Source organism: Schistocerca piceifrons, chromosome 9, assembly GCF_021461385.2.
Source record: "Schistocerca piceifrons isolate TAMUIC-IGC-003096 chromosome 9, iqSchPice1.1, whole genome shotgun sequence".
Lineage (NCBI taxonomy): Eukaryota > Metazoa > Arthropoda > Insecta > Orthoptera > Acrididae > Schistocerca > Schistocerca piceifrons.
Genome location: NC_060146.1, coordinates 82,840,394 through 82,866,483, shown reverse-complemented (window position 1 = coordinate 82,866,483; position 26,090 = coordinate 82,840,394). Strand labels below are relative to the sequence as shown.

The following is a 26,090-nucleotide window of genomic DNA, read 5'->3' as shown; positions in this document are numbered from 1 at the left end:
AGAGAACGTGACGCCAATCCTGAGTGGTCCATTCGGCATGTTGTTCGGTCCATCGTACCGCGCTATATGGTGTCGTTGTTGCAAAGATGGACCTCGCCATGGACGTCGGGAGTGAAGTTGCGCATCATGCAGCCTATTGTGCACAGTTTGAGTCGTAAAACGACTTCCTGTGGCTGCACGAAAAGCATTACTCAACATAGTGACGTTGCTGTCGGGGTTCCTCCGAGCCATAATCCGTAGGTAGCGGTCATCCACTGCAGTAGTAGCCCTTGGGCGGCCTGAACGAGGCATGTCATCGACAGTTCCTGTCTCTCTGCATCTCGTCCATGTTCCAACAACATCGCTTCGATTCACACCGAGACGCCTGGATACTTCCCTTGTTGAGAGACCTTTCTGGCACAAAGTAACAATGAAGACGCTGTCAAGCCGCGGTATTGACCATCTAGGGATGATTGAACTACAGGCTACTAGAGCCGTGTACCTCCTTCTCGGGGGAATGACTGGAACTGGATGGCTGTCGGACACCCTCCATGTAATAGGACCTGCTCGTGTGTCGTTGTTTACCTCTTTGGGCAGGTTTAGTGACAGTCTCTGAACAGTCAAAGGGACTGTGTCTGTGATACAATATCCACAGTTAACGTCTGTCTTCCGGGGGTGATGCAGAACTTTTTTGATGTGTGTATTAACAGATAAGCTGACTGGTGCACGGTATCGTCAGTTCTTATCAAACAACTTCACTGCTCTGGTACAAGAGGTACACGGCCAACAACCGCCGGACATCTCGTACATGAATGACGGAACACGAGACCATTTCCTCCCATAATGCCCTACAACACCTAACACAGACATTTAAGAGAGAACGGATTGGTCGGGCAGTTCCAGTATGTTCTTGTGATCCTAATCCTTTAAATTTTTGATTGTGGGGCACTTGCAATGTTTAGTGTATGCAAGTCCCGTTAACGATGTACAAACACAATAGAAGGGCCAACAAGACGCGCCAGCGCATCCGTGAGCAACCTGGAGTTGTCAGAGCGTGTGTGATGTGGTATGTAACAGCAAGCAGATTCCATTTATCGCTGTTTCACAATAACAGAATAATGTGTTTTCACTTGTTTACTGCATTGTGTAAGTGGTTTGCAAAAGCAAGAGCTTGCAGTAGAAGAATCGTGTTTCACATTACCGAAAATGAGCAAGCCTTCATAGCTCGCAACGTGAGCGTTTTAGAGTACATGATTCGTGGACATTTTTGTCTTTTTTTGGTCCGTTTATCTATTGACATACACGAAGTACAGGAAATTGTATTTTCTTGTTGCGCTTATCCATTTCTCATCAAATATCTCATAATCCTTAATCACTTATGGCACCCAAAAAGACGCATACATCCTCTCAGCTATTTCTTAAGTTTTCTATTAGACAGTTTTGTTCGTCACGTATGTTTTAGCGTAAGTCATAAACTGACTACTTTGGTTTGATAGAGCCAAATCTTTATTACAAAATTATACAACATAATGTTCAGTGGGAAATACCAGCTTCTAGTTGCTACAGAGTTTGAATTCATGTCAAGAAAGAATTGGTTCACACATCAAATGAATTCGCAATTGAGAATAAGGACTATTATTAGCTGTAGAGTGGAATAACGACCATGAAAATTTGTGCCGGGCCGGGACACTGATTTCCCGCATATTGCGAGCATGCGTATCCAAAGGGCTTTGCATCGTAATCAGAATAACAGAGGCACTGCAATATCGAACATGAGTTTAGTTCCATATGCAGCATACTCTAACAGTTTTCCCTCATTTAGTGGCAAATTTAAAACTTCTTCCATCTCACCGAATTGCGAAATTGTACTATGAAAGTTTTCACACAAAAATTCGGAATGTTTTTTTTTTTCTCACATTAAAACACGCTTTGTTTTTATATCTTGATACTTACTTCAAACTAATGTAAAAAGCTTCCCTCATCGTTCTCTCCCAGGAAACGGCTCATTTTTAGTCTTTATATAGCAGGTTTTTATGAAATGATGCCAGAAAGCATTGAAACATTGTATAGAATGTTCAAAGAGATGTCGGTTTTGCAGCCAGTCGTAGTAAAATTCAGACCACGATATTTCCCCTTTGTTCCGGCACTCTCTTTCCTGAACCTATTTGATGTTTAACCAATAATATTTTGATCAGACGGCGTCACCTTGGGAAGCCCCTTGGCTCCCCCGATGGCTAACATTTTTATGAACGATTTTGAGGAAAGAGCACTTAAATCAACGGTTCTTAAACCATCTGTGTTTTGGAGGTGCCTGGATGAAACTTCCATAGTGTGACCCGACGGAGAAGGTAAATTAAAGGAGTTTTTATATCATCTTAACCCCACTCGTGAGAACATTCGATTAGCTACGGTATTAGGGAAAGATGGTTGTCTAACATTCCTGGATGCTTTGGTTGTATGGAAGAGTGAAGGTTTTCTAAAACATTCTGTTTATCGTAAGCCCACTGATTTGTACTTCCACTCTTCATATTGCAATGACCTGTTCCAAACAATGAGTGTGCTTAAAATCCCTATACACATGGCCCATAGAGTGTCTGATGCAGATAGTTTGCCTAAGAGCTTGCACATTCAAGGTCAGTGTTCAGATACAGTTACCTAAACTCAAGAACCGGGAAGTGGATAAAGGGCAGAACGCCCCAGCAAAGTCCCTAGCTTTTCTTCCCTTCCTGCCAAATCTACTTTAGCTGTTAGTAGTGGATAGCGGGGAGAAAACTGTGTTTAATGGTCGCCAGAACAAATGCTTTTCGGAGTTTTGTTGAGAGTTTTTGTTGCTACCTATCCGACATGTTCCGTTTGAAACCACTGATCAGTTTTAGCAGTGCGTTAGACGGTTGAGTGCACTTCTTTAACATACACGGCTAAATATGCTGCAGAAGTCAATGTATCACTAGCGGCGCAGTCTGTCCGAAATGGAGGCCACTGGGAAGTTGGCCGTACTTTCCCTATACAGGGCGCCAAGGAGCATACTCTGCTGTTGCCCAACAGCTTGCAGAAGAAAGTAGCCTTCCCAGAAGATCAGGTGGGCAGCTTCTGCAACGTTACGCTTGACTTCAGTTCCCACGTGAGGTAGTTTCTAGTATGGTTATCATGTCACACAGTCCTCCGCGTGCATCTCCACCACTGTGTCTAAGTGCGAACCTGTTTGCGTGTAGTGTATGGGAAGTGACCTTTTCTGACCATAAAAGCCCTTATTACTCCAACTGGAGTTTGGCTACACTCAGTCTTCTGTGGGGAAAATCCTCTTACTGCATTTATTGGTTATTCATTTACTGTTTCCCACCTGGCATATGTGTGTGTTGACGTTTTGTTGCGTTACATATTTGATATTTCTTCCTGGATGTCTTAGCACCTAGCACTGAAATTTAACTGTTTCCTTTTTAGAGCTCATACACTGATTACTAAATAACTTTTTGTTTCCTTCGTAGTACATGAGAATCGTTTGTTGGCCATGGGCCAATAACTGCAATTTCTATTGTACGAGGGCATTTCGAAAAGTAAAGATACAATGGTTCGCAGTTCTTAAATAGAATATTTATTTAGAAAACGTCAGTTACATTTTATTAACTGGATTATTTGTTATTTTTCGACATCATCACCCCCGTTATCCAAACGTTTGTTGAGTCGGTGCACAATCCCCACAGTCATAGAAGGTTGCCGCTTGTTGTCGGAACCACATTTCAACTTCATCTTTGATCTCATCATCGTCGTGGAATGATTTTCCACCAAGATGTGACTTCAGGTAACGAAAGACATGGAAGTCGGTGGGTGCAAGGTCCGGGCTGTATGGTGGATGGTTCAAAAATGGCTCTGAGCACTATGGGACTTAACTGCTGAGTTCATCAGTCCCCTAGAACTTAGAACTACTTAAACCTAACTAACCTAAGGACATCACACCCATCCATGCCCGAGGCAGGATTCGAACCTGCGACTGTAGCGGTCGCGCGGTTCCAGACTGTAGCGCCTAGAGCCGCTCGACCACCCCGGCCGGCCTCTATGGCGGATGGTCCAGTACGTCCCATTTGAATTGTTTGAGTAGTGTTTTGGTTACGAGCGCTGGGTGAGACCGAGCGTTGTCATGAAGCAACCGGACTCCACTTATCAGCATTCCCCTGCGTTTGTTTTGAACTGCACTTCGAAGACGTTTCAAAGTCTGGCAATATGCAGCAGCATTAATTGTCGTTCCAGGAGGCATAAATTCCAACAGAAGAATGCCTTGTCTGTCCCAAAAAACAGAATCCACGATTATCTGCGCTGAAATCGACGTTTTGCATTTTTTGGCTTTTGGTGAATTCGAATGGCGCCATTGCATTGATTGTTGCTTGGATTCAGGTGTATGGTGATAAGCCCACGTCTCGTCACGTGTCACAATGTGATCAAGAAACTCATCACCTGCTTCAGCATAGCGTGTGAGGAAGTCGAGTGCAAAGCCCATCCTTTTCTTTTTGTGTTCTTCCGTTGACAATTTTGGGACCCAGCGCGCACATAATTTCCTGTCAGGAAGGTCGCAGTTCGTAGTAATAGACGGCAAATCATCGAGTAAAACTAAAGTGATATCAGGTGTTCCCCAGGGAAGAGTCCTGGGACCACTGCTGTTCCTGATCTATATAAATGACCTGGGTGACAATCTGAGCAGTTCTCTTAGGCTGTTCGCAGATGATGCTGTAATTTACAGTCTAGTAAGGTCATCCGAAGACCAGTATCAGTTGCAAAGCGATTTAGAAAAGATTGCTGTATGGTGTGGCAGGTGGCAGTTGACGCTAAATAACGAAAAGTGTGAAGTGATCCACATGAGTTCCAAAAGAAATGCGTTGGAATGCGATTACTCGATAAATAGTACAATTCTCAAGGCTGTCAATTCGACTAAGTACCTGGGTGTTAAAATTACGAACAACTTCAGTTGGAAAGACCACATAGATAATAATATTGTGGGGAAGGCGAGCCAAAGGTAGCGTTTCATTGGCAGGACACTTAGAAGATGCAACAAGTCCACTAAAGAGACAGCTTACACTACACTCGTTCGTCCTCTGTTAGAATATTGCTGCGCGGTGTGGGATCCTTACCGTGTGGGATTGACGGAGGGCATCGAAAGGGTGCAAAAAAGGGCAGCTCGTTTTGTATTATCACGTAACAGGGGAGAGAGTGTGGCAGATATGATACGCGAGTTGGGATGGAAGTCATTAAAGCAAATACGTTTTCCGTCACGGCGAGATCTATTTACGAAATTTCAGTCACCAACTTTCTCTTCCGAATGCGAAATTATTTTGTTGAGCCCAAGCTACATAGGTAGGAATGATCATGAAAATAAAATAAGACAAATCAGAGCTTGAACAGAAAGGTTTAGGTGTTAGTTTTTCCCCCGCGTTGTTCGGGAGTGGAATGGTAGAGAGATGTTAGTTTTTCCCCCGCGTTGTTCGGGAGTGGAATGGTAGGGACATAGTATGATTGTGGTTCGATGAACCCTCTGCCAAGCACTTAAATGTGAATTGCAGAGTAATCATGTAGATGTAGATGTACCCTAACTTGACAGTCACAACGTCATTAAGAGTTGTCATTGACACGTCCGGTACGACCTGACGCAATTCTTTCAATGTGAGACGTCTATTCGCACGAATTGCTTCCTCCATTCTCCGAAGAAGGGTATCAGAGATCACAGATTGCCGACCTGTTCTTTGTTCGTCATGAACATCGGTCCTACCTCCAGAGAAATGACGACACCATTTCGTTACATTTTGTCGATTCATAATGTTCCCATAAACAGAAACAATTTCTTTGTGAATATCCGCTGGTCGCTGACCTTTTGCATGAAGAAAATGTATGACGGAGCGCACTTCGCATTTGGCGGGATTCTGAATCGGCGCAGCCATTTTAAACACGACCTACTCCAACCAGAAGCAACGTTTAACTGCCGAACGACCGCGAGGAGAAAGCTAACGGTTCAAGGTTAACACCAGTGTTTCCAACTTGCTTGCTAAAACTCTTCTGTTCCTCTGGCGTACGGTGTATCTTTACTTTCCGAAATACCCTCGTACGTTTTGGATTCTCCTGTGGTTGAGGAACTCTTGCTCAAAAGCGGGAGTGTTGATCAAAGTGTGGATATTGTGTTTAGGATACATACTGGCTTTTCGTTTTAAACTGTCGAGAGAAAAGTAAATTGCTTGGCTTAGCCTGCGGGCCACTAGGTCTGCTTATCACTGCATTATGATTGTATATATCTGCTCTTTGTCTTAAAATTTGTACTTCATGTGTTTTAGAAGCAGCTAATTTGAATGTCTCGGATTGTGATGCCAGGGCCAATTTTGTTTATGTTCCTCAGCTCTGGACTCAGTCTAGAGCTTTAGTACCTGATTTCAAAAAAAATTTATGCCTTATTGATGTGTTTTGGCATTTATTGTTTAATTCAGGATATTTAAAGTTACTTTCTGCTCTGTTCAAACCCGAATACTTGTACTGCTCTTTGAAAGTTGATATGAGATTAGAAATGTGCTGCATTTTTTCCATTTACAATCGATTGAAAGCTACTCTGCGTTCAGTTTAAAATTTAAAATTTAATCAATCATTCTTAATAAGAAATTTGTTTTTCTTGGTATTTAAATATTTCTCTTCAGTTTGAAGTTTAACTAGCTGATGTGATAAAGCTCCTCTGAATGTTGTCTAGACAATGTATAATGTTCAGAATGTTAAGAACAGGTAGGTGAAGTTAGTTGTAGCTAAATGGATTATAAATTAGATTAACTACATTTGGGATCAGATGACTGATCTCATTCAGTAGTTTTAAAATGTAATAATATCTATTTGGTACTTTTTAATATGTGCTGCAAACAAAATTTTTAAACCATTCGCTAAAAATTAGCTTCATAATGTAAAATTATTTTAAGAGCAGATGTTCAGAAAGCTACTGAAACTTATTAGTTCTATTTCATACTGATCGACTGGTGCCTAAACAGAAACAGGGAATTAATAGGGCCATACTGTCCTATGTTACCTTTAAAATGACATAATCATTTCATAATGTACTGAAAGTTAGGAGTGCAGTAGTGGCTTAATAATGTGATCTAATATTGGAAACAATATAACTGTAAATGCTAGTAATAAAAAATATGGAAGTCATTCTAGGTTGAAATTAGAGCATAAAAACGTTCAATTTATAGGAGAGAAGATAAGATTCAAAGCAACTGCTCTTTTATGGTAGGAGACATTTTAAAACAAGGTCTACACACCAGAAAAGAGGTTTTTCAATCATCTTCAAATTATCAGTGTATTACCCAGGCAAATTAATATTTTTATAACATTATGTGACTAGATAAGGGTTGCAAAAAATTATTCAAAACTAAACCCCAAGAAATATCAGCTTCTGTGCACCCATTTACTGTCACCTATGAAGCTAAAAGTCTCATTTCTTGCGTACCCTCCATTACTGTGATAAGAGTAGGCATCTTAAAATATTCTCATTGTCAGTTACTTTTCACATGCTCATTTCCCAGCAAGCATAGAAAATATGTAATAGGAGAACACATATTACACAACTCTGTAGTAGCTCCTTCTGTGGTGTTAGCATCACCACCTCATTCCTTTTCTCCCTCCCATTCCTTCAGCATCTCCTTTACCTCCAATCCACTTTTATATCGGTGGCAAATAGTAAATAATGAATGGATGATATGTCTATTTATGCTTAAATACAATCATATAATAACAGATTACTTTATAATGATAAAAAGTATTTCATACTGACAATTGCCTATTAGTTTTACTTTAAGTAAATTTCTCATATGATATTATTTTAACTGTTTCAAATATCTGAAGATAATTATAATGTGAAACTTGTCACCCCATAAAGGAGATGCATCACTGTGACTGCAGATAACAGTGGTCAATGTGATTATTGTACTACTGAAATATTTCGCATTCCTGTAGGAGCAATTGTGGCTTGTATATAGTTTTTCTGTAAGGTCTTACAGAAAAGAACTGTAGATTAAATGGAGCAGTGAATGCATTTAACATTACCATCCTACAAAAACTCACGTTTTTGCTTGCATTTTTTGGGTTAAAACATTCTGGTCAATTGTGTTGCCACTATACGACCTCAATACAGTCATTTGAACAAAAATTAATCATATTACCAAATCACAAATTTGTTGGAAGCTTAATTCTTAGTTTATTGTCAGAATTAATACGTGAGATAACTTTATTTTCTTCATAGTTTGGAAACAAGTTGTTTTTGGACACATGTGCTACTTTATTACTTACTCCAATCTAAAGTTACTGTAAGTGTGAAATAATAATTGTGAACCGCCCTGTATATTTAGTATAAAAATATACATGTGGCCAGTGACTTAAAATATCATGAAATAATTGTATTAATTAAGTGAAACACTCTGTTTAGCATTGTTTTGCAGACTTTATTATTACTGTATGACCTACATTTTGAGTTATAAGCACATTTTCTAGTATACAACTGATAAAATAGTTTGTGAAACAAGGCTAAATGCGTTTTGCTTAGTTAATACAATATACAATATACAAATGATTGGAAAAGAGCACAGATAGTCCCAGTCTTCAAGAAGGGTCGTCGAGCAGATGCGCAAAACTATAGACCTATATCTCTTACGTCGATCTCTTGTAGAATTTTAGAACATGTTTTTTGCTCGCGTATCATGTCATTTCTGGAAACCCAGAATCTACTATGTAGGAATCAACATGGATTCCGGAAACAGCGATCGTGTGAGACCCAACTCGCCTTATTTGTTCATGAGACCCAGAAAATATTAGATACAGGCTCCCAGGTAGATGCTATTTTTCTTGACTTCCGGAAGGCGTTCGATACAGTTCCGCACTGTCGCCTGATAAGCAAAGTAAGAGCCTACGGAATATCAGACCAGCTGTGTGGCTGGATTGAGGAGTTTTTGGCAAACAGAACACAGCATGTTGTTATCAATGGAGAGACGCCTACAGACGTTAAAGTAACCTCTGGCGTGCCACAGGGGAGTGTTATGGGACCATTGCTTTTCACAATATATATAAATGACTTAGTAGATAGTGTCGGAAGTTCCATGCGGCTTTTCGCGGATGATGCTGTAGTATACAGAGAAGTTGCTGCATTAGAAAATTGTAGCGAAATACAGGAAGATCTGCAGCGGATAGGCACTTGGTGCAGGGAGTGGCAACTGACCCTTAACATAGACAAATGTAATGTATTGCGAATACATAGAAAGAAGGATCCTTTATTGTATGATTATATGATAGCGGAACAAACACTGGTAGCAGTTACTTCTGTAAAATATCTGGGAGTATGCGTACGGAACGATTTGAAGTGGAATGATCATATAAAACTAATTGTTGGTAAGGCGGGTACCAGGTTGAGATTCATTGGGAGAGTGCTTAGGAAATGTAGTCCATCAACAAAGGAGGTGGCTTACAAAACACTCGTTCGACCTATACTTGAGTATTGCTCATCAGTGTGGGATCCGTACCAGGTCGGGTTGACGGAGGAGATAGAGAAGATCCAAAGAAGAGCGGCGCGTTTCGTCACTGGGTTATTTGGTAACCGTGATAGCGTTACGGAGATGTTTAATAAACTCAAGTGGCAGACTCTGCAAGAGAGGCGCTCTGCATCGCGGTGTAGCTTGCTCGCCAGGTTTCGAGAGGGTGCGTTTCTGGATGAGGTATCAAATATATTGCTTCCCCCTACTTATACTTCCCGAGGAGATCACGAATGTAAAATTAGAGAGATTAGAGCGCGCACGGAGGCTTTCAGACAGTCGTTCTTCCCGCGAACCATACGCGACTGGAACAGGAAAGGGAGGTAATGACAGTGGCACGTAAAGTGCCCTCCGCCACACACCGTTGGGTGGCTTGCGGAGTATCGATGTAGATGTAGATGTAGACAATTTTTTGTCAAGAGCCCACAGTTGAATCAGCTAAAAATTGTATAGTAAATTAGTTTGATATTCATGAACTAGAGGAAACCATTTAACTTGTACTTTGTGTTAAAACATCACTCTGATGTTTGCCACTGGTGAGGCTACATAAAAATTTTGATAAGTTTATAGTTTTAAGCAATTTATAGAAGACAGTATGAGTTAGCAGTACTTTTGCTTGTAACTTATCAACACAGTGGCTGTATCTACATCCAAAGAGCAATACCAAACTAGTTCCAGAAAAGCACTGGTGTAGCTGGAGATTTTCAGCTATTTAGCTACCCTTACACTAAAACAGTGGAGTAGTTCTTATATTCTATGTAGGCTACTCTAAACACTGACATGTACTGCAAAGTGGTTTTCACAGGCTAGTTAGTGGACTGAATCACAGTTTTCTTAGTTTCAAACAAGGAATCAGTTCAGAAATTGATGTCAGCTGAAGAATTTTTACCTGAAAGGAACTTAATTGGTGAATAACGCGTAAGGAAGTGTTAAACGCATCTAGAACAAACCTGACAAATTTAGTTTCAAGTAAACTTATTATCAAGTCATCACAAATATTGATATCATTGACATCCATGAGAAAAATGAGGTGAACTGCAACTGGACACATTCCACTTCAAATCCTGACTGTTGCTTCAGAAAATTTCAGAAATTTCAGAAATGCATATGTGATCCAAAAGAATTCAGATAATGATACATTTTATAGTAATGAGGAAGGCACTTCAAAATAGTTCTCTGAACTCTCCTTGAAGTCAGCCACCATGTCATTCTCTGTCAATGGTGTCATTTGAATGAAGTATGGAGGGACATGGTTCAGTGCACCGTTTTCCTTGCTGATGTTTGTATAAGCTTCACACATTATTTTATGGGAATGAGAAGTTCCTCGCTTGTCATCTGCTTGGGTCTCCTGAGGAACCTGTATGATAGGGCAGAGTGGGCGCCTCCCTAGTTCACCCATTTCTCCAGGTTCTTGATGTCACATGTGGTCAGTTCCGCTTCCACAATGAGGGCACTTTGGTTGGAATCTGTTGCTTGCTGTGATGTGATGGAAGGTAAAATAGATTCCACATTCAGCTGGTTGAGGTGGGGGCATCTTGGTGGACTCTGTTTCGTCCATCACGTAATCAATAACTACACTGTTAGTTAACGTGGTCTCAAATATCGAAACCATCTCACAGTGCATCAAGATCGGTAACACAACGGCAAGTTTCCGTCTGACGCTGATAGTGATCGTGGGGGACGTGGCGGACCCAGTGATGCACTGCTGCTGAGCCACGCCTCCCGTGGCTCTGCACTAGGAGCGCCCTCTGTTGCCAGAATATCGAAGGGCAGGCGGCAGCTGCCAGTCTCCTGGTGCTTGGAGCCACTAGACTGCAGCACCTTCGTCGGTGCTTAGGACAGCTACTACTATTGCATGAGTAGAATCTAGTTGTTGTTGCTTACTTGTATTGAGTTTTCAGTCATTCACTAAATCTTCTCCTTGTCGTGTTAAGTTGTCCGCTAATCACTCCTGCTCCTGTCCAGCTTTCCCGCGACAACATTTGCTGCACTACTCTGTAACCTACCTCTCCCTACCATTATGTCCAAAGTTGTACACAACAATTAATATGCAGTCATTTGAAACTTCCTGGCAGATTAAAACTGTGTGCCGGACCGAGACTCACTGTGGCTAAGCCACGTTTCCGCAATATCCTTTCTTTCAGGAGTGCTAGTTCTGCAAAGTTCGCATGAGAGCTTCTGTAAAGTTTGGAAGGTAGGAGACGAGATACTGGCAGAAGTCAAGCTGTGAGGACGGGGCGTGAGTCGTGCTTGGGTAGCTCAGTTGGTAGAGCACTTGGACGCGAAAGACAAAGGTCCCGAGTTCGAGTCTCGGTCCGGCACACAGTTTTAATCTGCCAGGAAGTTTCACATCACCGCACACTCCGCTGCAGAGTGAAAATCTCCTTCTGGAAACATCTCCCAGGCTGTGGCTAAGCCACGTCTCCGCAATATCCTTCCTTTCAGGAGTGCTAGTTCTGCAAGGTTCGCAGGAGAGCTTCTGTAATGTTTGGAAGGTAGGAGACGAGATACTGGCAAAAGTAAAGCTGTGAGGACGGGGCGTGAGTGGTGCTTGGGTTGCTCAGTTGGTAGAGCACTTGCCCGCGAAAAGCAAAGGTCCCGAGTTCGAGTCTCGGTCCGGCACACATTTTTAATCTGCCAGGAAGTTTCATATCAGTGCACACTCCGCTACAGAGTGAAAATCTCATTCTGGATGCAGTCATTTGTTTCTTGATCACGAGAGAGTACTCGAAAGTTCATGGAATGGTTTTTCTCTCCCGGGACCGAATGTGCCACGTGTTTTCGACATTGAGGCATTCTTTTATCAGTCGGGTTTTTAAGACCTCGTCAGGCACATCATGTGGTATTCTTTTAATTAACACGCAAGAGCAGAGGCCAAAGGAAGATATCCGTCGCCATTACATAATCTCGTTTCACCCTCTCCAAGAAATTCCCGTGTCTGTGTCACCTAATGTGTTCGCATTTTCACCAGTCTACTTTATATTTTTTTTAGACAAACGGGAATCACTGATTTGCCTTCGACATTGGCTGCATGCTGAGATTTTAGTGTGATATGATATATTAAATTATATGTGTAAAAGTTTACCTAGATATTAACCTTAGGTAACTGCATAGTTCATTTACTAGTGCTCAAAACTGTCCTTGCTCATTGTGCCATTATTTATTATCACAATCGTTAATATGGCAACATGTCCTTACACGATTTTCACCGTACTTCATGTTGTAATAAGCAGAATTAATGTATTATTATCTGTTATGCTAAATTAACAACAATCAAAAGAAACATACAATAGAAAATACAAATTTTAAGATCTAACGATTGTAAAACGTGTAATACGACTTCTGACAACATACACTGACTTCCTGTACGTTTAAATGTATTGTGGTAATTTTTACAGAACTCTTCCAATTAAAATGTGTTCTACTGCTTAATTCAATTAAAATATAAATTATGTGAACACACCAATCGATAGAACTCACTGAGATCTTCAGTCTAAGCACTGCCTGTTCTATTGTACTAGGTACATTACACAAATCACAAATCATCTACTGATAATGGGTATATAAAAATAGTCGACGCTGTATTTTTTGAATACATGCAGTCCAAATGAGATCCGCAAATTGACTGACTCATATTGATCCCCTCTTTTAATCGACGTATCGTCCTTTGTCATACTAATTACCATTTACGCGGTATGAGCGCAAATGCAAACAATAGTAGGCTTCGGTTATGACCCACCAAGGGATGAGCTCATGTCCTGTCCGCTAGATTCAGAGTTTGACAGAAGTGGCAGTAACTTTCAGCGCCCAGCGGTCAGCAGCACTGGGGGCTCACGTGCCTAGCCACACAGACCCCAAGGTGACTCCTCAGCAGCAGCAGCTCCCACTGACACTGGCCCAGCCCAGAGCAGAGTCCGTGCAAACTAAGTTGGCACTTGGCGCAGCGGCAGTTGAGAGCTACTGTACAGGCATTTCCCATTTACAGTTGCTCCCATCAGCCACTGCACTGAATGTTAAGATACTTCACGTGAACTGTATCTGCTTTTGAGGTTCCCATCGACAGCGATAGGAAAAACTGACCAGTTAGAACAATAGTGGCGTCCATTGTGACTCACCAAGGTCTGAACTCATGTCACGTCCGCTAGATTCAGAGTTTTACAGAAGTGGCAGTACCTTTCAGCGCCCTTCTGAATAACCAGTATTTTTCAGTATTTGTATGCTCTTGGTTATGAAATGTGTGTTTAATTTTTTAATGATAACCAGATAAAAAAACAGTTTGCCACAGCAGCAGAGGTAAAGTTTATGGTTTTTAAATAAACATTTTTTAAACTAGTATTTTCATTCATAAAATTTCCATTGTCCTGAAATATTATGTTATTATAAAAAATTGGAAACGTGATCAGTGCTATTTTAATAACATTACTGACAGAAACAAGTAGCAAACACGTCACATAAGAATTGCTACAGCACTGCTGAGACAATAATATACGTATCAGCACATGGCATGGCCTGTTGGACAGTATACATGTACATTCAGTGTGTGAGACTTGCTCTAACTGGTGTATATGTTAGTTTCTTGCTGTTGTCAAACATTATTACAGAGGGGTACCATCCCTATTCTGGAAGTAGTTTATGAAGTGTGGTACCAATGAAGTACAATGCTAGATTTGTTACACTCGAGAGTCTTATAAGGAAAACAACAATTCATTCATAAAACTTCCTGGCAGATTAAAACTGTATGCCAGACCAAGTCTCGAACTAGGAATCTGTGCCTTTTGCAGGCAAATGTTCTACGAACTAAGCTACTCAAGCACAACAAGAAATGATATTTTCGTCCCACTGCAGAACGAAAATCTCATTCTGGAGACATCACCGTGGATGTGCCCAATCCACATCTCCACAATATCGTTTCTCCCAGGAGTGCTAGTCCCGCACGTTTCTGAGGAGTACTCTTGTGAAGTTTGGAAAGTAGGAGACGACGTACTGGCGGAAGTAAAGCTATGAGGACGGGTTGTGAGTGGTTCTTGGGTAGCTCAGTCAGTAGAGCACTTTTCTGCAAAAGGCGAAGTTCCCGAGTTCATGTCTAGGTCCATTATATAGTTTTAAACTGTCATGAAGTTTCGTATCAGTACATACTCCGCTGCAGAGGGAAAATTTCGTTCTGAACTCGTTCATAGTTTCCAATAAAAATGAAAAGCAGCTGATCTGTTGCTTTGTCTACATAAAATGGCCTTATATGCTTGTACCCCTTGAAAATGGACAAGTTAACACTAAAAGTAGGGTTCTCCAGCCTCAGTTTTCACCCTTTAGCACTAACTACTCGTAATGCTCAAATAGCGGTAATATCCTCCATTACAACAATTTTTCAGCGAAGTTTCAAAAAATTAGAATCAGTAGGAGAATACTGGTGAGTTTTTGCAGCATTCAACCATTCTTCACTTTAAGAGAAAAGTGGTGAACAACAAACTAAGCTTTCTTTTATTTGACAATTTAATTTAATATTTTGGTTCTGTGTATCTCGAAAATGAGGGAGTCAAAATTTTTCGATCATTGTTCGAAATTTACGTTTGTTACAGGAAATAACAGAAAAGGAAAACAGAAAACCGGTTATTTCAGGAAACGGTTATTTTGACTGGTTTTAACACTCAGGTTCAACTGACATTGGAAACAAAACCGATGTAGCCCCAAATCGATTATTTCAGCAATGATCAGAATCTCTCCATAGAGGTTAATGCACCATTTGAGGTCTGCCCTTGACTGGTAAACCACGCTCCCCAAACATAAATTATAGACCACTGTTGTCACACAATAACCTATGAAAGTTTAAATGCAATATGAATGAAATAGTTTTTCCATCTGTTTAGCTATTTGTCGGTTACTAGTGAGTGCTGTTACACTTCTTGAGAGCAAGCTGTAATCATCAGGTACTGGTATATAGCTGGTAATGAGGCGGCATTCTTAATTCCACAGGCTTGCTTCGTTTCCTCCTTTCCTGTTTCACTGCCAAAGTACAGAACTGAACTCATTGGAACGTAATATGTTATGAATACTGTTCGGATCGATATGCACTTAAAACCCACGACATATGAGCCAAAACTACTCTACATATGCAGTTAAAATGTTCTCTTACTGCCAGTATATGCCTATAAATGTGCAGCTAAAATTCTTTAATCATGCATGTCTCTTAAATAAATTCTTCAAAATATGCATCTTACTTGGGAAAATTAATGAATAAACATAAAATATTTTCAATAATCGCTATAATTCAATGAATAAAATTAAATACAACATAGGTAAGTTTGGTAAATTCCAAAAATTTGAGTTTGTCTGAACTACCAACATTTTTTCCATATTCTCTAAATGAAAATTTTTCCTGTGGTCAGATAATAACATTTTCAATCTTGAAAATTATTGTTCAACATCACATGACGCTACACGTAAGAATTTAAGAGCAGCGACGTCAGACGACGTAAAATCATCTAAATTCTCGGAGGGTTTCTTTCCTTCCAGTAACGGAGCGATCTTCCGAATCGTAGGACAACCAGGATTTCTATGAAGAACTGCATCTAATTTTCTTCTGAGTCTCTCACTGATCGGACCTGGCCAACTCTTGCTCTGTGTCCTGAGTCCTTCGACGAGAACCACTGCCTTCATAGCTCCCACGTTACGAGTCTCATGTTTCTAAGTTAGGTCTGGAAGGCCACCAAAGTGCGCTGGGATGAAAGATAGGCTGTGTAACACGCTAGAACTCTTCAGGGCGTCCTTGGATTTTGTAATGGATACCTTTTTTGCTATCTTCAAAGCCCTTTAGGACCTAGAACAAGAAAGCAGTAATCTAGTGAATGTCGGTTTCAAGCTGAAAACTGCTGTACAGAGAAATAAGCTTAATATTGGAATTCTATGTTGTGTTCGTTTTCTTTGCTTATTCAATTTATCCATAACTACATACGCATCCATACCTCTTCAATTTTTCTGAGGTTGTCTGCATGATAATTTGCAGCTGAAATCCACGTTCCCCACCCCGTCAAGGCTGGTTCAGGTGGCAGAGAACAGTCACGGTGAGCAGTCTTGAAAGCTCTCACTCGGTGCCTTTATGAAAACCTTCTCTGCCGAAGATATAACGCTGTTAATCTCTGGCAATGCGGCTCTGACCTCTTCAGCCACTCGATGGATGCCATGAGCCAGACACGTGAGGTGAAATAGGGTAAAACACCCGGAGGCACTCTACAGCCTTCAGCATATATGCGGCACTATCCGTCACAATGGCCAAAACCTTGTTCTCCCCACGTTTCTGGTCCTCACTTCTCCATAGCACGCCTGAAAGAAAATCAAAGTATTTTACAAATTTCACATTTTTACAATTTTTTTATTATTTCATCATTGGCTCGCGACATGACGTGAAAAACTAATTATTGGTTCGAGATTTGATGTGAAAAACTTCATTCCTATATTACCTATAATTTATTTTAACTATTCAGTATCAGCGAAACTTACACATTGCTTCCTGCACTGTGCGTGCAATCGTGGCGTGTGTCGTTCGTTCCACTTCTTTCTACACTATGATGTGTCATCGTGCAGCCTCGTCAGCAGAGAGTTTTCCAACTATGACGTGCACCATATACCGACCAGTTTCGCCAACGGACAGCCAGACTGGAGAATCGACAATTTCTGTCATAACATTCTCCAATGTCTGTAATAGAGAATCTAAGTTAAATCATACACATAAACAAGTGCCACTGCGTAGGAGACATACATACGAAAACAAAATATATGCGTTTTAGCACCTATCTATATTGTGCCTGTTTTCGTGTGTATATACACTCCTGGAAATGGAAAAAAGAACACATTGACACCGGTGTGTCAGACCCACCATACTTGCTCCGGACACTGCGAGAGGGCTGTACAAGCAATGATCACACGCACGGCACAGCGGACACACCAGGAACCGCGGTGTTGGCCGTCGAATGGCGCTAGCTGCGCAGCATTTGTGCACCGCCGCCGTCAGTGTCAGCCAGTTTGCCGTGGCATACGGAGCTCCATCGCAGTCTTTAACACTGGTAGCATGCCGCGACAGCGTGGACGTGAACCGTATGTGCAGTTGACGGACATTGAGCGAGGGCGTATGTTGGGCATGCGGGAGGCCGAGTGGACGTACCGCCGAATTGCTCAACACGTGGGGCGTGAGGTCTCCACAGTACATCGATGTTGTCGCCAGTGGTCGGCGGAAGCTGCACGTGCCCGTCGACCTAGGACCGGACCGCAGCGACGCACGGAAGCACGCCAAGACCGTAGGATCCTATGCAGTGCCGTAGGGGACCGCATCGCCACTTCCCAGCAAATTAGGGACACTGTTGCTCCTGGGGTATCGGCGAGGACCATTCGCAACCGTCTCCATGAAGCTGGGCTACGGTCCCGCACACCGTTAGGCCGTCTTCCGCTCACGCCCCAACATCGTGCAGCCCGCCTCCAGTGGTGTCGCGACAGGCGTGAATGGAGGGACGAATGGAGACGTGTCGTCTTCAGCGATGAGAGTCGCTTCTGCCTTGGTGCCAATGATGGTCGTATGCGTGTTTGGCGCCGTGCAGGTGAGCGCCACAATCAGGACTGCATACGACCGAGGCACACAGGGCCAACACCCGGCATCATGGTGTGGGGAGCGATCTCCTACACTGGCCGTACACCACTGGTGATCGTCGAGGGGACACTGAATAGTGCACGGTACATCCAAACCGTCATCGAACCCATCGTTCTACCATTCCTAGACCGGCAAGGGAACTAGCTGTTCCAACAGGACAATGCACGTCCGCATGTATCCCGTGCCACCCAACGTGCTCTAGAAGGTGTAAGTCAACTACCCTGGCCAGCAAGATCTCCGGATCTGTCCCCCATTGAGCATGTTTGGGACTGGATGAAGCGTCGTCTCACGCGGTCTGCACGTCCAGCACGAACGCTGGTCCAACTGAGGCGCCAGGTGGAAATGGCATGGCAAGCCGTTCCACAGCACTACATCCAGCATCTCTACGATCGTCTCCATGGGAGAATAGCAGCCTGCATTGCTGCGAAAGGTGGATATACACTGTAGTGCCGACATTGTGCATGCTCTGTTGCCTGTGTCTATGTGCCTGTGGTTCTGTCAGTGTGATCATGTGATGTATCTGACCCCAGGAATGTATCAATAAAGTTTCCATTTCCTGGGACAATGAATTCACGTTCTTATTTCAATTTCCAGGAGTGTACATTGACCAAAATAAAAGCCGTTCAATTCGCACAAAAAACTACATTATTTAAAAATAAATTTACTTTCTTTTTTGGAGTGAACTTTTCGAGACAGACTGTTTCCGTCTCAAGTCCTTTCCTCAGTTGTCTCTCCCTTTTTTGAAAAACTTCACTCACTTTGAATTTAGTTTTTTTCCTTTCAAGTAACGATGTTCATTTTACAAAAATTAACATTCAAAAATAATTTAAATTTATTGTTAGAGTTTTTTTAAATTAACGATTATTATTTTGGCCCATGTATATACCAAATTTTTTTAGGTATTTTTAATCCAGAGCTCGTTCTTTTATTGAAAGCAATAACAACATTTTTTCATCTTGTAGCCTGCTAAGCCTAACGCATCTGAGGATTTTATTTCAGGGTTTGCTCCCCCAGCCTTTGAAGATCCCTCTTCACCACAAGGCAGTGGTTCCTCCTCCGCCAGCTGAGCCATACCAAAGATGTTCTTCTCTGCCGTAGCTGCCGTCAAGGACCTCGCCATATCCCTGGCAAGGGTTGATAATGGCAAGGAAAAAGGAAAGGTTTAGGATAGGATAGCATAAGAGACAGTCGTTGTGGGATACACTTCGTCAGTTTCCTCCCCTTTGGCCCTCCGGATTCAGAGGACGCAAAACTCCTCGCCCCCACGGATAGTACTACGTTAAGCCAGTGTCCCCTGAGGAGGGGAAAGGAAATCCTGGTCTCTATATACCAAATTATATCCATTGACTTTCACATACTTACGTTCATAAAAATTACCGAAAAACCTTACCTTTTCATACAATGGGACCACGTAGTCCTTTCTGAGCGTGTATTTTTTCAAGAAGGTCTTTAATGCTTCATTCTCCAACTTATTCAAGGGGATGTTTACTTTTATTAAAGCCCTGCAAGGATCTTCACTGAACTCACTTTTGTCGTCCACATTCTTCGAAATGATGAGATCAGTGGTTGCTGTGAAGTTTTTAACCATGTCTTGGTTAAATTGTTCTGGTGCTGAGATGTCTTTTAATGCAGATGCACTTGAAATTTTTTCTCAACGCGGACCTAAAGCGTCGGAGAAGTGAATATCAATAAGTACGTACAATTGTACAAAAATGTAAGAGAACAGTGTGTACCCGCGAAATGGTCACTCAAAAAAGTGAATTAAGACTACAAATAAGTTTATAAAAATTGGAACTTCGACCCCCACACAAAATTTAACACTTTTTTTAATTTCCAAGATCGCCAAAGGTAATTCCTAAAGGTTTCTTCTTTTTCCTTCCCATTTGCACATAGGAAACATGCACGTCAATTTACAAACATACTTAATAATTGTTTTAAGTTCTTGGAAAAATTATCGAAAAAGAGAAAAACAAAATTAGACTCACCTCTTTTTCACATAGTTGGCACAATATTATTTTTCTGTCCATTGTGAAAGCACAATCGCTTCCAATCCATTTCCCAAAATTATTGCTTTTTGGTCTGGGCATATTAGTAATTTGAAGATGGTAGCAAAGAGTTGATGCGAACAGCACAGAAACACATGCAAGAATGTTTCATATTCTGAAACGCCAACAATAACTAGTAGGGCAATGTTGGCGCACTGCAGCGACCTGATCACACATTAACTGTGGGCAACAAATACCAAAGCATGTTTCTACTCCGACAATCCATCTTGCAACAATGAACCATCAAAAGTCGTTAGCATCCTTATCCGAGAGACTAAGTAAGTGGAAAAACAGGACTATGTCCTTCCATAAGCTACCCACGTTTACCTGAAAGGCTTTCATTCTGATGGCTCATCCCGTAGTATCTCATTTTGGAAATTTATTGGCCTAAAATTCTGGGAGGTTCTTGGGTTGTCAGGGAATAAATGAACCTCACTATGACTTCTAAATGTCAAAAATATGCATCTTAAAGGCCATTTCCTCTAAATATGATCATAATATGCTCAAACGCCAAAATATGTAAATATATGCATTTTAAAATTGAATTTAAAGTAGCCCAGTACATCCAAAATATCATAATTTGTAAAGACACAACATCAGGTACAGTAAAAAAATTATATGCAAAACATGCAAAATCCGAACTCTAGCTATGACTGTTACAGTGTAACTACTTATCATTCACTTGAATATAAAATCATAGCTTTTTAGTTTCAATCAACGTGACGTAGAAGATTTTCTTAGGTCGCTTCTTTTTCTTGTTGGAGAATGGTCTTATCCGCTTTTGGACTAAATTTTTTGACAGAGTTATCATGTATACTTATGATTTCTTTCATTTAAAATGTTTCTGCACACCAGTGGCGTCACTTTTTGATCAGGAGTTATTCATCTTTCTTAATTACATTGAGAACTTAGCATGAAGGAGCCAGTCACATGAATTGGTGCCCTTGGTTCAAAATGGTTCAAATGGCTCTGAGCACTATGGGACTTAACATCCAAGGCCATCAGTCCCCTAAACTTAGAACTACTTAAACCTAACTGACCTAAGGACATCACACACATCCATGCACAAGGCAGGATTCGAACCTGCGACTGTAGCGGCGTGCGGTTCCAGACTGAAGCGCCTAGAACTACTAGCCCACAGCGGCCGGCTGGTGGCCTTGGTAGCAGTTTCTTTGTTCAACTACTATTTCCAGTAAACTAATGGTGGTACTGCTGTTAAATTTTTATGGATTTTATCTATACTCCACATGTATATGCCAATCTGTTAACTTATATGCCTGTTATTATTATGCTAGTCCATTGGCAATTTTTTGTTATTGTTCGTGCTGTTGTTTATGCATTTGTCATAAGCAAATGCAGTGGAGCATCTGAATTTTTTCTGCTAAAATACATCTCACAAAAAAACATTCTTGTTTTGCTGCTGTCTCTGTTAGAAGTTTAACTCTTCTTAGCACATACATTTACCCCATCCTGGCACCTATTGGTATTGATGCTACATCATTTGTTACTGATCCAGATCCATATTTCTGTAATTATTGAAAATATATCTACAGAATTTGTGTATATCACTACAAGCAGATTAATACCATCTTTGCCACACAGAGGCGCCACGTCAGAGATTAAGCAGCCCCTCCCACTGGAGGTTCGAGGGCTCCCTCGGGCATGGGTGTGTGTGTTGTTATTAGCGTAAGTTAGTTTAAGTAGTGTGTAAGTCTAGGGACCGACGACCTCAGCAATTTGGTCCCTTAGGAGTTCACACACCATCTTTCCAATTCAAAACTGTAACTAGCAGCTCCCTAAATAGCATCTGCCTTATATACTGCATCTTTATGTGTTCTTCATGATTGACTGAAAATTGCAAGTAAATGTCTGAGATTTTGAAGGCGGTGGTTGAGATTAATATTAAGTTGTAGTCATGTATAAGAATAACTATTACTGTACTGACTTACGTAGTTTAGTCAATAAATTTTGAAATGTCATCAACTAACCAGCAACTTACTAATGTCCATAAAGAAGAATTTGCAGTACGTTTAAGTTTCATCCACACAATATATATTCATCAGCTGATCAAAATTCATTTATAAAATTCATTCATACACTCTCAGAAACTAAAAATCTGTCAGTAAAATTAGAATAAGTTCCTAGATGGGTATATTAGTAGAATGAAATTGAACTAACTTCCTGATTTTACATGAGGATAATATTCATCATTTGTCAAAATATGCGACAGTGGATCACGAAATAGCTTCCCTGTTATGTCCTACATTAGGAGTTTATGTCGCTTGACTATTTGTCCAGGCTGCAAATCTGGTACTGTTACATGAATGAATACATTCCCACAGTAATTAGAAATTTTCTTGCTCCTTACAAATTACTTGATATTTGAGAAGCTGCCATACAGGATACAGTTTAGCTTGCTGTTTTTAAAGGATTCCTTGTGGGGTGTGTGAGTGGGTATGTACGTTAAAAACAGTATTTAATTTGAGTCCATAAACATATCATGACACTGCACTGAACTGATATTTGAATGTTGTGGATGGGCAGTTGAATTTAGTGAAACTAAACCTCTAATTGTTGTTGTTTATAGGTCTCTGAACTCTGACTTCAGAGTATTTCTGCTCAAGCTAGAGAGGGTTCTTGATTCACTTTGTGGCAAGTACCAGAAATTAGTTACATGTGATGACTTCAATATAAATTTTGAATATGATGGTGGAAGAAAATGGATGTTGGTAGAACTCCTAAATTCATATCATCTGATACAGACTGTGCTTTATCCAACAAGGGTGCAGGGGAACAGTAGCACAGCCATAGACAATATTTTTATTCATTCTTCATTACTATGTAGATAGGCATTCTGTTAGCAAAAGATGAATGGTCTTTCAGACCACAATGCACAAATTTTAAAACTAAAAGGCTTTTGTACTCAAACAAATGTCACATACAGTTAGAAACTATGTAGGAAAGTTAATACAACAGTAATAGAGAGTTTTTTTAAACCTTGTCAAGGAACAAGAGTGGCACAATGTTAATACTGAAGATAACATAGATGATAAATATAATGCTTTCTTTAATCCTTTTCCCATGGTCTTTGCGAGTTGCTTTTCATTAGAACGCTCTAAATGGGGTAATAGGGAGCTCAGATGGCACACTAGTAGGATAAGGATATCATGTAGAACAAAGTGGTAATTATACCAAAATGTTAGAAGTAGTCACAATCAAGAACCAGTAGCCCATTACAATCAGTATTGTAAGGTACTTAAAAACATTATTAGGAAGGCAAAGAGTATGTGGTATCCAAATATAATAGGTAATTCACAGAATAAAATTAAACCATATGGACAGTTGTGAAGGAAATGTCTGGGCAGCAGCACAACATCGACGATACAAAGTCAGTTCATAGTAAAATTATTTCTGTTCCTGATAAATCAGGTATATGCACAGAATTTAACAATCATTTTCTGAGCATTGAATTAAATAAAAATTTAGTTTCTACAGGGAATCATATAACTTTCTTGCCAAATGCATTTCTGAGAATGATGTCTGAAATACTCCTCAGTGATACAAACAAGGGGGAGACTGAGTCAATAATTAAGTGACAGAAGACTAAGAACTCTCATGGATATGATGGAGTGCCTAGAAGAATATTAAAGTACTGTGCTGCACATGTTAGCCCTGTATTTAGCCGTATTTGTAATCTTTCCTTTAGGAATGGTCGCCGGCCACTGGTGGCCAAGCGGTTCTAGGCGCTTCAGTCTGGAACCGCGTGACCGCTATGGTAGCAGGTTCGAATCCTCCCACGGGCATGGATGTGTGTGATGTCCTTAGGTTAGTTAGGTTTAAGTAGTTCCTAGTTCTAGGGGACCGACCACCTGAGATGTTATGTCCCATAGTGCTCAGAGGCATTTGAACCATTTTTTTAGGAATGGTCAGTTTCCTGAACGATTAAAATACTTAGTAGCAAAGTCGCTTTATAAAGAGGAGAAAAGGATAATATAGACAATTTTAGACTTATTTCTAAGCCATTGGTGTTTGAAAAGTTATTGAAAAGACCGTGTATGTAAGGATAATTCATCATTTTATCTCATACGATTTGCTATCAAATGTACAGATCGGCTCTAGAAGTTGTTAAACAACTGAAAATGCTATATTTTCTTTTCTCTGTGAGGTACTGGATGGGTTAAACAAAAGATTACGAACGATAAGCATATTTCTTGATTTAACTCAGGCATTTGATTGTGTTGATCACAAAATATTGCTCCAGAAGTTGGACCATTACAGAATACAGGGAGCAGCTCACAATTGGTTCACCTTTTACTTTAGCAACAGAGAGCAAAATGTCATTATTCACATTGTTGAGAATGACTGTGATTTGGAGTCTGTGTGGAGACAGTGAAGTGGGGGTTGCCCCAGGGATCAGTTTTGGAGCCACTCCTGTTCATTATTTATATAAATGATATGCCATCTAGTATTACAGGTAACTATAAAATATTTCTGTAGCTTGGTAGTAAATGATGTTGTGTGCAACACTGGTCTGGTTTCAAATAGTGCAGTGCAGGACCTAAGTTTATGGCTTGTAGAAAATAAACTAACGCTAAATCACAGTAAGACGCAGTTTTTACAGTTTCTAACACACAATTCAACAAAATCTGACTTTTTAATTTCACAGAATGAGCAAATTATTAGCGAAACTAAACAGTTAAAATTTTTAGGTCTCGTGAAATGCCCTCATTCAGGATCTTGTTCAAAGACTTAATGCTGCCATTTTTACTGTTGGAATGGTATTTGAAGTGCGTAATCATTCAACAGGAAAATTAATCTACTTGGCTTATTTTTCACTCCCTTATGTCATATGCTATTATATTTTTGGGTAGCTCTTCCCATTCTAAAAGAATATTTTTGGCTCAGAAATGGGCAGTTCAGGCAATATGTGGCGTAAGCTCACGAACTTCTTGTCGACCCCTGTTCAAGAGTCTGGGTATTTTCACAGTGGCCTCTCAATATATATATTCCTTACTGTCGTTTCTTGTTAACAATTTTAGCTCATCCCCAATAATAAACAGCCTTCACTCACTTAATACTCGGCAGATATCAAACCTGCATTTGGATGAGGGTTCCTTAACTCTTGTACAGAAAGGTGTGCAGTATACTATTGCATCCATTTTCAATAAGCCACCGCTAGAATTAAAAAATCTTAGCAGTAATCCACGAGCTTTCAAATCGAAACTGAAGAGTTCCCTCCTTCTGTTCTGTCGAGGAGTTCCTACAAAAATCAAACTGATTCTTGTTGTATTGGTGAATACATTTACTTATACTTATGGCTTAACTTTTTTGGGTTCATAAGCATTTTATTTTTATCTATTATTACTTTCATATTTTAATTTCATGTACTGAAACGTTCCATGACCTTGGAGATTAGCTCCTAAATTTGGTCCTACGAAACTTGAGATGTAAGTAAATAAATAATTACAAGACCTTTCTCATATGATGAGTATATTTCTTTCATATTCTTAACACAGCGTTTTAAAATGTTTCTGGTGCCTCTCTCTAATTTGTCATAGAATTACTGGTACTGAATGAGATTTTCACTCTGCAGTGGAGTGTGCGCTGATATGTAACTTCGTGGCAGATTAAAACCATGTGCTGGACCGAGACTCAAAAGGCAAAGGTCCCAAGTTCGAGTCTTGGTCCAGCACACAGTTTTAATCTGCCAGGAAGTTTCAATTACTGATACTGTTCTAGTCGTGAAAAAGTTTGTAATACATCAAGTCTTGGAATAAAAAATAATTTTTAAACCACTTACATTTTCTCAGAATTCATATATCCTTCAGTATTGTAGTGTAACGGTGACATGGGATTTGGAATTGACAACAAGACAGCTGAAACCTGTGTCATGTT

General features: G+C 40.5%; 1 long non-coding RNA gene across 1 annotated transcript; it reads right to left on the bottom strand.

Annotated features, from left to right (window-relative positions):
• Nucleotides 1-16,483: 16,483 nt before the first annotated feature.
• LOC124717320 lies at nucleotides 16,484-21,087 on the bottom strand. The gene is made up of 3 exons (XR_007005733.1): nucleotides 19,541-21,087; nucleotides 17,010-17,205; nucleotides 16,484-16,832 (listed from the first exon to the last, which is right to left on the bottom strand). It is a non-coding gene; the product is annotated as an uncharacterized LOC124717320 (long non-coding RNA).
• Nucleotides 21,088-26,090: the final 5,003 nt, after the last annotated feature.